The 17,168-nt window shown below is 45.6% G+C and overlaps 1 long non-coding RNA gene across 4 annotated transcripts; it reads left to right on the top strand.

Moving 5' to 3' along the window:
- Positions 1–2,173: 2,173 nt before the first annotated feature.
- On the top strand, positions 2,174–6,379 carry LOC120097702 (uncharacterized). Of its 4 annotated transcripts, none has more exons than XR_015654392.1 (4): positions 2,174–2,413; positions 3,151–3,244; positions 4,184–4,308; positions 6,007–6,379. It is a non-coding gene; the product is annotated as an uncharacterized LOC120097702 (long non-coding RNA). The 4 variants fall into 4 exon arrangements; XR_015654395.1 differs by having other exon boundaries at positions 2,175–2,399; XR_015654400.1 differs by having other exon boundaries at positions 2,186–2,254; positions 3,151–3,468.
- The last annotated feature ends 10,789 nt before the right edge of the window (positions 6,380–17,168 follow it).

Here is a 17,168-nt window from a genome sequence, read left to right as displayed (position 1 = left end):
ACCTCCCCACTGTCTGCTGAGGAGTATTGAGAGCCAAACCCATTCATTCTTTCCACCTCTTGCTGGCCCTTGGAGCAGTTTAATGGCTGTTCTGTGAGGGAAATGGGGATGGTGAATAGGAACAAGCAGAGAGTGATGAGAAAGAAGGATTAGAAGTTGGAAAAGAAAGGCGAGATAATAAAAGTGTAATTTAAAACATCATACTTGCACAATTACCACACTGAGACTTACTTAACAGGGTGTCTAAATGTATCTCGTTGCTGATAGTCCACAGTGAGAAATAAGACCCAAGGAGAACTGGGGGCATTCTAATACTCTAACAGAGTGCAGTATGGGAAATAAAGTGGGGTGACAGCCACTCAGCAGTCTCCTAGTCCCTAGGAGTGGGTCTGGCTACAGATAGGATGTCAGCTCTGGTGCGGGCCTGCAGTCTCCCCCATTCTCTGAGAGAGCAGAACAGATAGGGTTCTGATCTGCTTCTATTGCAGTGTCTGCTCTTACCAATAGACCTTGCATCTCAGACACTGAGCCAGACGTACTGAGCATTTCAAGTCTTGTTTGAACCTTCACCCTATCCCCGGGGGTCTCGAACTCCTCACCTCCAACCTTTCCTTAGCGTTGTCTCCTGGGCAGCTCTGTGATCCCTCAAACTTCATTCTCTCATGGGTAAGGACTCCCATGTCCTCAGAGCTCTGACCCACACCAGATCTCTCCACTCTGTCTCTTTCCTCCTGACCAGGCTACTTCTCTCACAGCACTACTCAAAGCCTCCCCTCCCCCTCATCTTCCCCTTCATGTCCCCACATATCCTCTGTGCTCACAGGTGGCAGATATTTGAAAAGGTTAGAAATTTAAGCATCCGTCTCTTGTCCTTGCTCAAAATCCTCCACCGGCTTTTCATCATGCTTAAGACCACGTCTTAATGTGGTGACCTCTGTAGAATCCACATTTTCTGATGTCTAGCTCTTCCTATGGCCACCCTCCAGTGCAGTGCTGTTTACCTTGTGATTGGAGAACTCACTAGGCCCCTTTCCCCCTGGTTGTCTAGTCACCAATCTGCCTTAAGTATAATCTTTCCTTCTGGATTACCCCATGATACATAGGTGTTTGTTCAGATGCAGCTCTCCAGAAGGTTGTCCTGACTTCATGAAACTTGACCCAGTGGAACAGCGGTCCTTATGGTGACACCCAGGTTGTCACACAGAACCCTCTAAAATGTTGCGAATGGAAGAAATGAATGATGGTAGATAATCATTGTCAACTAGACTAGTTATAGAGACCCTCCTGGGAGACATCTCCAGAAAGGATTGACTAGAAGAGATTGGAATGTGGGGGGCATCATCCTGTAGGCTGGAGTCCCACACTGAATAAAGAGGGGGATCCCAGCACAGTATGTGTCTCAGCTTCCTGACTGCAGGCTTGGTGGTGTCACCAGGCACTGGCTAGTGTGACCAGGCACCTCCTGCCCTGCTGGCCCCAGCTGGAGCCACCCTCACCAGGGTGCCTTCCCAGGACAATGAGCTACTATCAAGCCATGACCAAAACAATCCCTTCCTTTCTTAAATTGCTGGGTCAGGTACTTGGTCCTAGCAATGATTAAAAACAGCTAATGCATGCATGAATAAAACAGCCAATTCTCTCAGTGTGTCAGAAAGTTTAAACTGAGTTTACCACGTGCTCCATCCTAAGTCTTTGAGCAGTATGTGCTATATTGTAGTCACTGATCATGGACAGCTACTGAGACACAAATGTAATGAAAACACAAGACAGCTAAAATACTTAGTTCCTCACTCATATGTGTACGGAGGACGCATAGGGGCTGAGGATCCCTAATTGCTGACCCCTGAGCTGGTCTTCTAAGAGGAGGAGGGATTGCTGGGAAAAGGCGGACAACCAGCAGATGACGGCGCGAGTCAAGCAAGCGCTGTGAAAATAAACAGAGATGTAAGAGACTTAGCAGAGTCTGCAGACTCCAAAGCTGGTCTGCTCTCTTCTTTGGATGCTTTGTTTAAAAGAAAAAGTAATAAATATATTGTTTCCATTCCCAAACTGACATCAACTATGGGATGTCACAGTAAAATAGTGGTAGAATTGGGTCTAGTGATTGTTACCATTCTAAGTTCCACTGCCACAGTTACCTGGCAACACACCAATGTTGTATTTATAAAAGGTTAAGGAGAGAGGGGATAGGTTCTATGGAGGTGTGGGTGAAGGGGCTGCCTCAGTGGGCCCATGAAATATCCCTTCCCCTGAGGTACCAGCTACATGATGGTATAATATAGAATAGAGTTTACTCAGGGCCTGAGGAGGGTAGTTAAGAGGGTAGGAGGAGAGAGAGAGAGAAGAGAAGAGAAGAGAAGAGAAGAGAAGAGAAGAGAAGAGAAGAGAAGAGAAGAGAAGTAGAAGAGTAGAGGTTAGCCATGAGCATGTGGAGAGAAGGGGGGAGTGGAATGGGGAGAGACAAAGGGGGGAGAGGGTGAGAAGAGAAGAGTAAGAGAGGAGCTAGAGAGGAGCAAGAGAGATCAAGAGAGTGAAGAGGGGGCAAGCAGCCCCTTTTACAGTATCATACATACCTGGCAATTGCCAGGTAACTGTGGGAGTGGAGTTTAGACAGAATGCTAACAGTGACTGCTGCTTAAAAGGCAACTTAAATGGAATTTTCCAATGGAAACTGTGTGAGACTGTATAGGTTGCTACCTTAGTCACTTTCTGGTACTATAACAAAGTGCCTGAGTCTGAGCAATATAAAGAAAAGAAATTGATTTTCTTGGAACATTAGAGATTAAGAAGTCCACGATCATGGCTCAGTGTCACAGCTTTCCTTCCAAGATGGCTTCTTGTTGCTGCACCCTTTGTAGGAGACTGACCTCGTGAAGCTACATGGGAAAAAAACAAAGGCTTGAGCCAGTTCCCTCTGAACTTTACATAAAATACCAATCTAATCGTGTCATTTAGTCAATGACTTTTGTGATGCTGTGTCCAAACACCCTAGAAAGACCAGTTAAGGGAGATGGGAGTTGTTACTACTCACAGGTTAAGAGGCATCTGAAAAAGGAGAGTGGATGTAGAAACTGTGATTATGATTCTCAGGAAGCAGGCAGAGAAGACATGGGCACTCAGGTTCAACTCTTACCTCCTTTATCTTTTCAGGGCTGGGGATGGAGGGGTACTGCTTCCCTCAATGAAGTCAGCTCTGCAGGTTCCCCCTGCTCGGCCAATCCTTTCTGGAAATACCTTCCCAGGTGTAAGCAGACACGACCTTCTGAATGTGTGTCAGTCCCAGCAAGATGATTGTTAAGGACTGACCATCCTACGGTCCAGCATGTTCCAACCCTCATCACTTATAGGCACCTCCAAGTGCACTTAACGGGCTATCAAAATAGAGATCTGAACTTGGGAGGGTTATACTGGGAAAGATATATGGGGAGTTGGAGGAAGAAAAGTATGATCACGTTTCATTGCATACATGTAAGAGAAATTTCAAAAATAGAAATGAGAAAGAAAAGGTTATTCTAGCTCCAGCCTCAAAGACACTGACTCTTTATAACCATGGTAGATAAATGAAAAGAGAGAGAGAGAGAGAGAGAGAGAGAGAGAGAAAGAGAGAAAGAAAGAGAGAGAGAGATGGGGTAGAAGGGGGAGGGAGGGAGGGAGAGAGAGAGAGAGAGAGAGAGAGAGAGGTGGGAGAGGGAGGGAGGAAGGAAGGAAGGCAAGAAGGAAGGAAAGAAGGAAGGAAGGAAGGTAGGAAGGAAGGAAGGAAGGAAGGAAGGAAGGTAGGAAGGAAGGAAGGAAGGAGGACATCCTAGGTATGGTGGAGGAGAAAGTTTACTATAGATGTAAGGGAGACATGGCAAACACATCTGGTAGAATCCTGACTGGTCATGAGCCTGAATCATATGGGGAGAGGAGGAGGGGAAGGGAGAAGAGGGGCCAAGTACAGCAAAAAGGCCAAAGGTGCAAAGAGGGTAGGTAACCAAAATGTCTAGATTATATAGGGAAGAGCATCTAGGGGAAGAGCAGCCCAGCCCCTGGACTGGAGTGTTCAGGATAGAGGGCGAGGCATGCCAGCCATACCCTGTGATTGGTAGGGACTGAGGCATGCTGGGAGAACCTGGGAGCCAGGTCTGCTTTGATATGTAAAATAGGCACCGTAGCACCTTGTCTTGGTTTTGGAACTTAACAGTGCAGATTTTAACTGGAGTAAAGAAAGGACCTCATCGAAACCAAAGCAGGAGCTATGTGAGCATGCATGTAAACAACGTTCTTCTGAGAAACCATGGTAGACTAGGTGTAGAGGAAATACCAATGGTATGTAGTGACTTCAGCTTTAGATAGCTTTTGTACACAAAGTTGAGGCTCCATGCATCCCCAATGCCAATAGCTTAAGTTCCTTCCCTAGTGAGAATTCACTCCCCTTCCTCTTCCACTCCTTAAATGTCAGCTGCGTTCTTGTCAGGATATGTAGCCAAGCAATGGACACACAGCATGTCAGTCTGTGAGTTTTCCATTGCCTTCCTTCCCCTTTGTGCTGTTACTTTCTGGTTCCTGGCTTGCTACGGACATTTAGGTCTTTGCTTTCCCTTCTGTACCCAGTGGGATCGTCTCCTGCAGCAGGCATTTCACACTCAAACACATACCTTCTAAAATGGTGTTCTATTGCTTAAAAACCACAGTACAGCTGGATTTCACTCGGACTTGCGAGCTTCTGCAGAGGAAGCTCCAGAAACAATGGCACAGATAATTCCTTGTTTACAGGGACTTGGAGGTAAAGACGGAGGAAGCATTGTTGATCAGGTCTCATGGGGCCAGATGATCAAAGAAGAAAGGTGAACAGGGCTCAGATAACAGATTCTGAAAATTGCCACTCAAGAGAGAAGGGATGAAGATAAAGGATAAGCAGCTCCCGGCCATGCCTGCGCTGACTGCATGTCACGTGATGAGAAGTGGGGTGTGTCTATGCAGATGAGATGTTACCTGGCCTCTCTGCAGGCTGGGTTTTCATAGCTGTTTGAGGGTGCGATGCTGCCCCAACACGTACTGAGATTATACAGCCAGCTGCTCACGAACGGAGTTAATGTTGGCAATGGAATGGATTTAAATTGATATTAATGCCAGGGTTGCTTTTTATAGCTTTTCTTGAGTTTTACACAGCAATAGACCAAGGCAAGTTCCTTGGTACCTGAGCCTAAATCAAACTGCATTTTTTCTGATGAGTATTTGATTTGGCTTTGGCAGAGACTGTGTGTTTTTCTTGGGCTTTCCGTCATTTATGAGGTTGCATGGATACACTCTAACAAAACATCATCTATAATCAGATGAGACTCACAGAAGAAAGAGTAGCATGCCAAGTCCGACGAATCTTAGCCTTTATGGGAACAGTTATTTGCTGTGAATGATTAGCCAAACATCTGTGTCAACAGTTTTGGGACTACAGATAGAGATGTTGATCTAGCTCCACGTTTACATGAGGGTGCAGCAGGCTCCAGTACAGCTCCTCAGAGCCAAACCCTCTCTACTAATTAATTATGATCATTAAAGGCGCAAATATTTGAATGGTGTGTATGTGTACTAAACTCTAGTACAGTGGTATCTATTCACTACTGTATCGGGTTATGGAGTCATTTTTAGAGAGGAAACAATTTTATTTCCCCTGTTATACAGAAGCAGATGGTTCCATTTGGTCCTGTAATCCAAGAACCACCCAGCCTTTACTGGCTGGGAGACTTATGTGTATTCCTCATAGGTGACTTGTATGATTAAGGATGACAAAGTTCAAACATTGGGTCCATTGTAAATCCGGTTTGCATCTGTGCGTAATTGTCCTACACACTTCTGACAGTTGCACTTGTGGGAAATGTGATTGCAAACACAGGACTGCCAGAGGGACCTGTCAGACTCAATGCCTGTGAGAAGGGGGCAGTGTGTGTGCCCAAAAGGGACTTCTTTTCTGCTCTGTTGGAGATCTATCCCCATCCTTCGTAAGATTGCTTTTTATCATGTCCACAGAGTGGTGGATGCTGAAGAGCTGAGGTCTGCACACCAGAGGCTTTCTTCAGATGTGGAAAACGGTCATATGAGGCCGATGACCAGAACCAGAGCAGTGTCCCTAACCTGGAGATGAGGCTGACACTCCTAGCTCGGGTTTTCTGCACTGAGGAAGTCAGCGCAGTCAGGGCATTGCAATTACATCGGAATCCACCAAAAACACCATTGCTCTTGATACTCAGCTGTCCCTGGCTGCCTCTGTTTGGTCAGCTGCATCCGCTGTGGGCACAAGAGGCTTTCCAAAGCCCTTGGAGGGGGCCAACTCGAAGCCTTGAGTCATCAGATCAGCCGGAGACTAATTCCTTGTGTTTAATAAAAGGAACTTTTAAATCAAGTGAGCTTTCCCCCTAAGTATCTGCTCCTATTGAATCTGAATCCTATGTAAGTCCCCAGACTGTGGGAAGGAAGGGAAAAGGAGAGAGGGCATCCCAGGGTGGCTCAGTCTCAGCTTCCTTGGGTTTTTTTCTTTTTTAAAACATTACTAGGGCCTGCAGTGGAGTGGAGCCTGGTTCCAGACTTTATCTCACCGTGGCCAAACAATCTTATCGTTTTGTTTCTGTAAGCCTGCCTCTTTGTTGGGTAGGATTTCACTTTATGAAGCAAACTAGGTAGGAAACTAGGGAAGGGCTCCAACAAACTTAGATACAAATTGTGTAAGTTAAGCAAAGAGCCTTGTGGGATTTCTCGTTCGCTCAAGAGAATGCACTGCTGATGACAGAAGTCTGCAGATTTCCAGGATGACTTGGGATCAGCTCCCACCTCCTGGATAGGATGCACATTTTCCTGGTCCTCTGGGTTTTCTTCACATGCTGTTCTGGCTTTGGCAGTTTTACCAGGGAAATAATGCTTTACCTTTCCTCAGAAACCTACGAGTGGCAGAAGAGATGATTGGTTCTTGTTTTATCTCCAGGTTGGCAAACTGTACAAACTCAGTGAGCTGTAAACTCCCCTTATGCCACCCACAGGGTCAGAAGTAACCCTTAGCTCTGTGCTCCTACCTCAGAAGTCAACTCCTACACAGAAGCTCAGTCTAATCAGTCTTCACAGAAGTAGCTGTGTGTGCAGTAGTAGAACCTCATTCATAGGCTCGAGTTACCTGTATCTGGTGCAGTTCAAAAACAGTAAGTGGGAAATTCTAGAAACAGGCAATTCATAAGTTTTAAATTGTTCCACTTGGGAAAACATGGTGAAATCCAGGATCGTCTCTATGTGTCCCACTAAGGACATGGATTACCTCAGTGCATCATGTCTGAGTGCTATAGTTTACCCTCCCAATAGTCACTCATACCCACCCCAATTGTCACACCCACTGTCTGAGATCTCAGCATTTCTGCTGAGCTGAGCCTTTCTTATTTAATAAGAGACCCAGAGCACGAGAGTAGTGAGACTAGCCTTTCCGATCTGACAAAGAGAAGCCATAGCGTGCTCTTTTATGTGTGTGAAAAGACAAAAGTCTTCAACTTAATAAGGTAAGAACATATAATATTTTCCACTTGGGACACTGCAAAAACAAACAAGAAATTCAGGTTCAGCTTACTTACCTCAGTGGCAAATGTTCTGACCAAGTTGGAGATGAGTGTTTGCTACACTGGAAAAGTTATGTCATGTTAGTTCATGTATTTGTGCATATGAGGGAAACATGGCATCTGTGGTTGTTCATGTCCCTTTGGGTTTTGGAACATATTTCCCAGAACACAATGTGAAGTTGTGCACACTGCTGTGTTTACAAGGGGACAGTGATGTATCTGGAGTATATAAGATACTCAAGGGCCTTCCACTGAGGACTATTCTGTCCTACATGCCCCAAGCCTGCCTAAATCTTCCTCTGGTGTGTGCCACCATATAGGACAGTGCTGAGTACCTTTCAGAGGGGCAGCATCCTCTAAACACTGCATTAGAGAAAAGGAATGACAGTTGAGTTCTGCTACAGCTCAAGATGTTCGTGCTCTGTTCCAGAAGGCAGAGCGTCCATACCCACAATCAGAGACCATCGGAATGAACACAAAGTAGAACTGAGTAGACTAAGCACTCAGCTTCCAGAATCTTCCTTTTGGAAATATGTTGCTGAAATGTGATGGATAGGCATTTATGACATGCCCTCATTCTGGGGTGGGTGGGGGAATGTGCCCCTTTCATTTCCTGAAAGCACCAATCTGACACCTGGACTCAAGCTTCCTATCTCCTTGACCTGGATTGAAAATGATTTCAACTTAGAAGAAAGTGGTAAAATCCAGGACACCTGAGGGCCTTTTACTCAAAATATACCATGGTTCCCTTTTCCTATTTGTTTTTTCAGGAGTGAAAAGAAAGCAATAGTATTAACTTCTGAATGTGGAATTCCTTACACACACACACACACACACACACACAGGCCTACACACATACACACTCATCCATATACATGTGCACACTCACACTCATGTATATATATATACAACTATACACCCATTTTCATACATAGGTACATGCATATACTCACATATATATATATATATACTCATGCACATGCATATATACTCACAAACACACACATATGCCTACACACGTATACATACTTATATATGTACACACTACACAAGTATACACATATATGTATACACACATTTTCATACATTGATGCACACATACACATGTGTATACACACATGCATGCATACACACACACACATACACACACTTATTCTTGTATGCTATGCTCCATAAATCCCACAGGAAACAAAAACCCATCCTGTGTGTCCTGTCCCTCCCGTACATACACACCAAAATACAATTTAATGGGAACACAGCACTCTTTCATGTCAGTCAAGTGTGCTAATCGTGACGTGTACACTATCTAAGATCATCACTTTCAATGACAGATGCAGCAGATACAGAGCCCCACAGTCACCGGGGCTTTCGGACATTCTTGTTTTACTTCTTTCTCTCTCAGTGTGCACGTGATGTGTGTGTACACACACTCTCATGAGCCTGCACATGGAAGTTGGAGCACAGTCTCTGTGTTGATCTTCTGCTTTGAGATAAGATCGCTCATTCACCACCTCCTATGCTAGGCTGGCTGACAGGTGGGATCCTCCTGTGTCTTCCTCCCCGATGTAGAAATGCAGGGATGACAGGCTTGTGCTGCAGCTTCAGCCTCTTGCTTCCCCTGGGCTCCCCCATCTGACCTTAGGACCTCACACATGTGTTAGCAAATACTTCCCTCAATGGCTACCTCTTCAGACATCGTTCTAGATCTTTGTCAGCAATGCTATGGAGGAACATGGAAGCAGACGGGACTCTGAGTCTGAATGAAGAACACAAACTCCTGCCGTTTTCTAGGTTGGTTCATTTGTATAAAAATGTGACAATTTATATCTTGTATAGGGAAAAATTTTAGATTTAATAAACTAGTGCTCCTTAGACATTTGGAAAAAATTACAGACTGTCCAGTTAGGTAGAGTTCAGTTAGGTTCTTGAAATGGCTGACACCCACTCATTGAATTATTTCTAGCTTGAATGTTTAGTTTAGCTTTACTGTGGAGGAAGGAGAAAATATGAGCATTCGGAGTTTGTTGTCCAAAAGGTTTTTGCCTCATCTTTAATCTGGGGATGTCGTTTAAAATTTTTTGTTTCAAAGGAGCTAACAAAACAAAACAAAACAAAACCCAAAAGACTTTTCAATACTTCCAACTAAATTTTCAATTCTTAAAAGGTAATTCTTAAAAGGCTAATTAAGGTAAACTGAGGAGCACATCAAGCTCCTTTGCTTTCAGATATTATCTCTGCCCCATGATCATGGGCAGAAGAGGAAAGCCTGACAGAGCAGAAGAAGGAAAGGACAGATACCTACAATTTTACAGATAACGACTTGACTGCAATTCAAACGGCATTCTGGGAGCCGGGAAGCACCGAGCTAGGAAGCATCCACAAAACATGTGCAAGTCCCAAAGATCATGTGCAGTGTGTGGAGGTGCGCTGGGCCAAAGGCACCACCAGGAAAAATCTGGTCAAGAAGAGGATGTGCGTCTCTCTAATTCCTCCCTGAGAATTACCAAATATTTTAAGGCAGATTTTTAGTGAATCTTTCTTTTTATTACCCAGTTTTTTGAAACTGGAGCATTAGTCACTTCCTCTGGATGAAAGTGGTCCACCTCCTTTTCTCCTGCTTGTTGTTTACCCTCTGGCATTGCTGTCTTTCCCAAAGGATTAGCTCCCACGTCTTCTCTGCGTTCTTCTCTGCTCGTTCTGTGCCCCTCTGGGATGGTGGCACACAGCTCTTTCTCTTCTCGTGAAACAGCAACCCTCAGCTCAACCCCAGAATCCACAAACAGTCAAAACCTTCCCACTCCACACAAGCTCCTTCTCACACCTCAGGCTACTGCTCCCCCATTGCAGCTGTGCCGGCCAGTTCATAGCTAGGGAGGTTAGATCACTGTGGCTTGTCTATACAGCTGGGTTTCTGGCAGGGCTCGGGAACCACTAATCTCTCCCTCATGATAGAACCAAGAGTTTAGACTCAAATCCACTTTGCAGGCATGCTCATGTCCCTGAAAACATGATACATTCGTCATAAAGTCCAAACAAGAGTCACGGAGCCTCAGCTGTGAGAGCATCCTCCTCCAACTGCCCGTCTGTGGCATTAGTCCTGTTGGAAGATGCAGGCTCCTTCAGTCCGTTCTCATGGGTCCTGCAGTCACTGTTCTCAAGACCTTGTGTGAAGGTGTCATATGTGGAGAAAGGAGTTTTCCTGTGTTGGGGGTGATGAAGACCACGGCTGACACTTTGGGGTGAAGGTCACGTGGTCGGTCATTTCTTGTCGCACTAGCCACAGCTGATTTAGACTCTGATGGGTGAAACAGGACCCATGGATTGGGTCCAAACCAGAAGAATGTCTAAAGGATGCCAGAAGGGAGTTGGAAATTAGGTAATAGGGAGGGAAGGAGTCCATGACTGGGCTCTCCAGTCCATCTGTGGTCACCACTCATGGCTTGGCTGAGCTCTCACGAGGCCAATGCCAAAGCTGTCAGGATAACAAGTCTGGTCAAACACAGACTCATCGTCATGGTGCGTTTGAGCATGAGGTGACTTTCCACCCAGTCCAAGACCCAAGAGGCTGTGCCTCTTATCTGAGGTCATGGGCACTAAAAAAGCTTCTTCATGACCTCCATCTTGACTGGCAGAGAGAGGGAGAGAGAGAGGGTGAGGTGCTCCTCATTGGCATTCGTAGCCTGCTGCTCTCACCAGGGCCCTGTGTCAGAGAAGTTACACGGGGGTGTGGTCACTGGAAAGGTCACTCTGAAGCACCACTCAGAAGCAAAGAAACTCAGTTGCCATCTGCAATACATAGATGTCAAGTCCGCACACTTTCAGCTCTTGGTATCACAGTTCCTCAGGCTCCCTGGCGCAGCTCTTCTTTCTCTGCCTTCCACTCGATGAAAGAGGAACTGCCCAGGTCTTCCATGAGCCTATGCCCACGGGATTCTTGATTTACCTGGGGGTGGAAGTCAGGTCCTAATAGGTGCCCTCTCCTCCAGGCAGGCTGTACTGCTGTCCCCTTGAGTCTGTCAAATGTCTATTGCTGCCTGTACTGCTTCCAGTCTGAATTTGCCAGTCCACCAGTGGCCTTCGATTCCAGAGCTTCTGGTTCTCAAAGAGCACAACTTTCTTCCCATCATTAAAGTAAACTTTCAGCTAGATAATGGAAGTCCCACCTCAGGCGTAAAAACTGCAGATCCTAGGAATGAATCAGATGAGCTTTGCCCAACAGCGAGCACCGCTGCACAGCGGCAAAAGTGACTATTTCAACAGAAGCCTAATACGGACCCAGTTCCGCTTATCCTCAGGCCTTGTGAGTCCTGGGACTGAGGAGCAGGTGAGGGCCTGAGGGTAGAAAGTTTCGGGAAACTGTGTGAATCAGGACATCTGTCTAAACCAGTCTAACAGGATTCTGCCGAAAGCAGACGATGGGTGCAGGGAATGGCAAGTTCTTGCTAAACTGACTGGACAGAGCTTTTGATAGATTGGATAGTACACAGACAAGCACTGTCATCTACAAGGCCAGTAGAAAGGATCCAGAGAACAACGATGATGGTTTTTGTTCTCAGAAAATAAGGAAACGCTATAACCTCATGACGGAGTGTCTCAGGGACAGGAGAGCCTGGTGAAGAGCTTCCTCTCATTGAATCTTAGTTAATCCCAACTCCAAGACAATTCAAGACCTTAATGGAGTGTGGAAGCAAAGCCTGGGAGGCCATGTCAGTGAAGCAGAGGTGGGAGAGGCAGCCTTTGCTATACATAGTACAGGGCTAGACTGAGCTAACCACAGTGCAGGACTGTGGGATGGAAAAGCCCCTTTCTGATGTGGGAACATCTGCAGAGCTCAGCTCACTAGGGCAACAATACATGATGGGCTGCAGGTCCACGATATCTCTAAAGTCCCTCCTTATGGATTTCTTAAATAAATGAAATACATTGTAGCTACAGAGAAGAGAAACCAGGCAACACCACATAGAGGGTAAGGAAAACCATCCTGGGCTTTGATGCCCAGGCCATGTCCAGCTAATGTTAGGCAGAATTACATATTTTAAGGCACAAAAATTTCACTGGTATTTAAAATAGCTTTATAACATATTTGTAAACTATGTGCACATGTGTGTGACTGTGTACACATGGATGCAGGGACCTCCAGAGGTCAGAAGAGAGTGTCAGACCCCCTAGGGCTACAGCTGCATGTGACTGTCTGCCTGGCATTGGTCCTGGGAAGGGGACACTGCACCTGCCATCTTGGAGCTGTTTCTTTAGCCCCACAAAATATTTGTTGTGTCTAACTTCTCGGAGGATCCTGGAAAACTACATCCTCAGGTGTTAGCCTCAAGTGCTTCACAAAGAAGTTTCTCTCCTTCAGTGTCAGCATAACTAAAAACAAGGAGACTCCAAGGGCTGCCGATTATCCATGGTCTTAGACAAGAGGACAATGCCACAAAGGTCCATTGAAATGCAAGCAGTGGGGGAATGAAACAGCCATAAATGGAGGATGTTGGATGGTTTAAGATGAAGTACTGGCTGACCCTTCAGAGGACCCAGGTTTGATTCCTTACTGGAGCCTCATGACCATCTGTAACTCCAGTTCCAGGGAATCAGGACTGTCTCTTCTGGCCTCTTCAGTCAACACCTAAGTACAGGATGCACAGAAACAGATGTAGGCAGGACATCATACACATGCTTCTAAGTCAGTAAACGTTAACTCTGCTAATGTTGGTGAATGTACTGTTCTTTTTTCAATTAAACAACTAACACTAAAGAGGCATAATTTACCAAGCTCTCAAACAGTCTGAACAAAAGTGCATGCATGTGTGTATGTTTGTGTGTGTGTGTGTGTGTGTTGTCTAATTATGTAGTTGCATGCATGCACACAGAGAGAGACAGAGAGAGACAGACAGAGAGAGAGAGAGACAGAGAAAGAGACAGAGACACAGAGACAAAGACAGACAGAGAGAGAAACAGAAAGAGAGGAGGGAGGGAGGGAAGGAGGGAGGGAGGGAGAGAGAGAGAGAAGAGAGAGAGAGAGAGAGAGAGAGAGAGATCTGCTTTATTTGTAGCTTTGTGATTTTACTTCCCTCTGGGCTTCCCTATGTTTTGAAAATACTAAGGGTTTTCTTGATTCTTTGAACAGAGGCAGGCTGGACTCCTCCACCCACACAATATCCATGGTTGAAGCCCTTTGCTTACTTATTGTCCCTAGCTCATAAGTTGCACTATATCCAAGTTATGTATGTAGCCTTGAAGACACATCCTACGACATCTAATATTGTATGAGGTGTGGTGTCTCTGGGAACGGTGCTTAGATCAGGATGTTTGTCTGCATGTCTCTCTGTCTCTACTGTTTCTCTCTCTCTCTCTCTCCCTCTCTCTCTCTCTCTCTCTCTCCCTCTCTCTCTCTCTCATGCGTGTGTGTGTGTGTGTGTGTGTGTGTGTGTGTGTGTGCATATGTTTTATTGCCCAACTATACCCAGCCAGGAATTCCGCTGTCATCCTGTCACTGTGAAGAAGCAAATGGAAAAACATCATTAGCAGATTCTGAGCAAAACGCCACACAGTGTTCTCTAACTCAATTTCTCGCAATTTTCTTTAAAGTTGAAATGTTCTTTAAAAATGGTGTCAACAATGTCCTTCAAGGCAGCACTAACTAGACTTAGTGGGCTATAAAACCAGACAAAAAGTCAGAAGGGGAGGCTGGAGGGAGACGTGGGAAAGTTGGAGAAGAAAGCTAGGGCAGACAATGATCACTGATCACACTGAATCATATATATATATATATATATATATATATATATATATATATATATATGTACAAAATTCTCGACAATAAAGAAAGTTTTAGAACAAAAAGGAAACTCAGCGACACACAAAAGTGAAGGCAACCTAGTTGAGATCAAAGAACATGACATTTATTTGGGGATAATTAGGATTTCAAACTGTGAGAATAGATTCAAGCAGTCTTAAGAGTGTGCTTTCTCGTGTAAAGCATATTACATACTGCACACAGGCTGGCGATGTTGACACTTGTCAGTCAGGAAGGATGACAGACACCGACTCACAGAGAAAGCATCTGATATTAGTCTCTGGGACATTTGCTGAAGGAATGGATGCCTTGTGCAGAAATGACCTCAGTACAGAGTAATGGTGCCTCTGAGGCCAGCTATGATCTGGGGGTTCTGACCAGGTCTGAACTGTATGTGTCGGTACATGAAGGAGCATGACCTCTCCCTTCTACTTAAGCTTTCCCTCCATCCTGATTCAATACTAACGGGCGCAGCACATCCAAGTGTACCCCTACAGTACAAGCTAAGGATTAGTGAACCCTACATCCTGGCCATCTGCTCAGATCCTCCAATGCCAGTGTACTGTTTTCCAGATTGTTTGTATGGTGCAGCTGGGCTGCGGTAGAACACTGCTCTCCCAGCAGCTGGCCCGAGGCAGCACACTGCACCCCCCCTTGTCTTTGCAAAATTGCTTTCTTCTTTCTGAGATGTTTGTTTCAGTTCACCCCCAGGGAGCAAAGGGTGAAAGCTGTCCAGCTGTGTATGGACAATCAACACTGGGCTGGGCTCCCTTGTGCCCTCAGAAATAATGTAAACAACGCTTGCACACACACACACACACACACACACACAGAGAGACAGACAGACAGACAGACACAGAGAGACAGACACAGAGAGAGACAGACAGACAGACAGAGTAAAAGAGAGAGACACAGAGAGAGACAGAGACAGATAAAGACAGACTGACAGAGAGAGAGAGAGAGAGAGAGAGAGAGGAAGAGAGAGAGAGAGAGAGAGAGAGAGAGAGAGAGAGAGAGAGAGAGAGAGAGATTGATTTACTTGATCTGGAAAAGGGTCGGTTCAGTATTTCGGGATGTTAGAAACACACAATACTTAATCTTAATTTATCAGGAAGAATTTAAAGGGTTTCTTACAGGTGTAACACTGTCCACCGTTAGCTGACATCATTGTCAGGAAGCCACACTTAAGTGCTAAGAGCCTCAACAGAAGTGGGAAATGATTATTATAATGGTTTTTAAAAGCCCAGGAACGGAGAGTACAAGCCTTCAGAAATCCTCTTTTCAAGTGCAGAGGTCCGAAATCCATGTCTCCCTGGAGCCCTGAGCTACTCATGACTGACAGCTCCCCTACACCATCATTTCACTTTATCTTTGCAATGTGCAGATCCAGGGAGGCTGTGGGGTTGTCAAATGGCCAAGCTGAAGGAACACGGTCACAGGTTCTTAAAGCAGGGACCTTGGGTCAGCAGCAGCAGCAGCAGCAGCAGCAGCAGCAGCAGCAGCAGCAGCAGCAGCAGCAGGAGCACTCTGTGTTCCTAGAGAACCGTGAGCTCTGGCAGGCCAAGCAGCTCAACTCAGCCTCTCCCAACATGAAAAGCGATGAGAATGCAGAGAAAGAAAGAAAGGAGATTCACTCCATGTGACCCTATTGGGAAGAAGGACACATAAAGGGTATTGTCACTCAAAGCTTGTGTTTGGGGTGTTGACATGACCTTTAACAATAAAACAGGGATGCATGGTCTTTATAACTAAGGTGTTCCTATCTGTATGTGGTATCCTTGATCATGCAAGATGGTTGATCTTGCTTGAAGGAACAGGACACAGTGTTACACTCCCTGAGAATCGTCTTCATCTCAGAGATGGTCTCTCTTGCCAGGGTTTGTTCTTCCTAAATCCAAGGTGGTTACAGTTTTAGGAAAGCAACGACTAATTTCTGTTCCTTTGGCCTTCCAGGGTCGATAGAGAGCACTGAGCTAGCTACAGCACAGCTTGAGTGGTTAACGGTTAACCTATGGCAGCAGGCTCTGTGTGGTGCAAAGGAATGAGGCAGACACAGCATGGAGACAGATGCTGGGCTTCTGTCTGCCAATGGGAAGCCAGTGTAAGATCCTGTTGTGCCTTGGCAATTGTGATCTCTGGTTCATTGAGAAATCTTAAGCGTTTTACCAAGGACTGTGTGTGATTCCCCTGTATTTGGATGCTCGAGAAGTATACAATGCATTTCAACTCCACGGGATTATAAACAGCCCCGGGAAAAGGTGTTTGACCCAGCACTATCCATCATTAGACTTTGAATAAATCATATTAAATTGTGGGGCCTTCATACAATCAAGAAATCTGACAAAAAGATGTCTTTCCTTTAATTCTCTTTACTTTGCTTATTCATATCAGACAACCTATATGCTCTCAGCTTTGCTCCAAAATGGTTTTCTGAGCAAGCCTTTCAAAATGTGGAGCAGCCAAGTGTGTCAAATTTCATTACAACGTGGACCGTATTGGCAAACTTGAGGAAGTCTGACCTCCTTTTGCCCTCTGTTCCCCAACCGAGGACATGGGAGGGATTGTGAGTGCAGAGACAAAGAGACATGGCAGCTCTCTGGCTCATACCAGGCTAGACCCCAGAGGACGAGGGGACAGCCACGTGCTCTTTAGAGTTAGCAGACAGCTAGACAGGAGGTTTGCAAACCCAGGGGATCTCAGTGAGGAGAGAGCCGTCACCGCTGTGTCCATGGAGATGTTTAAGGGGTTACGTACAGAGAGAGCTCAGTTGGCAGTGGGCATGACTAACTTGTGCCAGGCCCTGG

This window comes from Rattus norvegicus, chromosome 1, assembly GCF_021556685.1.
Source record: "Rattus norvegicus strain SHRSP/BbbUtx chromosome 1, alternate assembly SHRSP_T2T, whole genome shotgun sequence".
In the NCBI taxonomy this organism is placed as follows: domain Eukaryota; kingdom Metazoa; phylum Chordata; class Mammalia; order Rodentia; family Muridae; genus Rattus; species Rattus norvegicus.
This window is presented reverse-complemented; position numbering and strand designations above follow the sequence as displayed.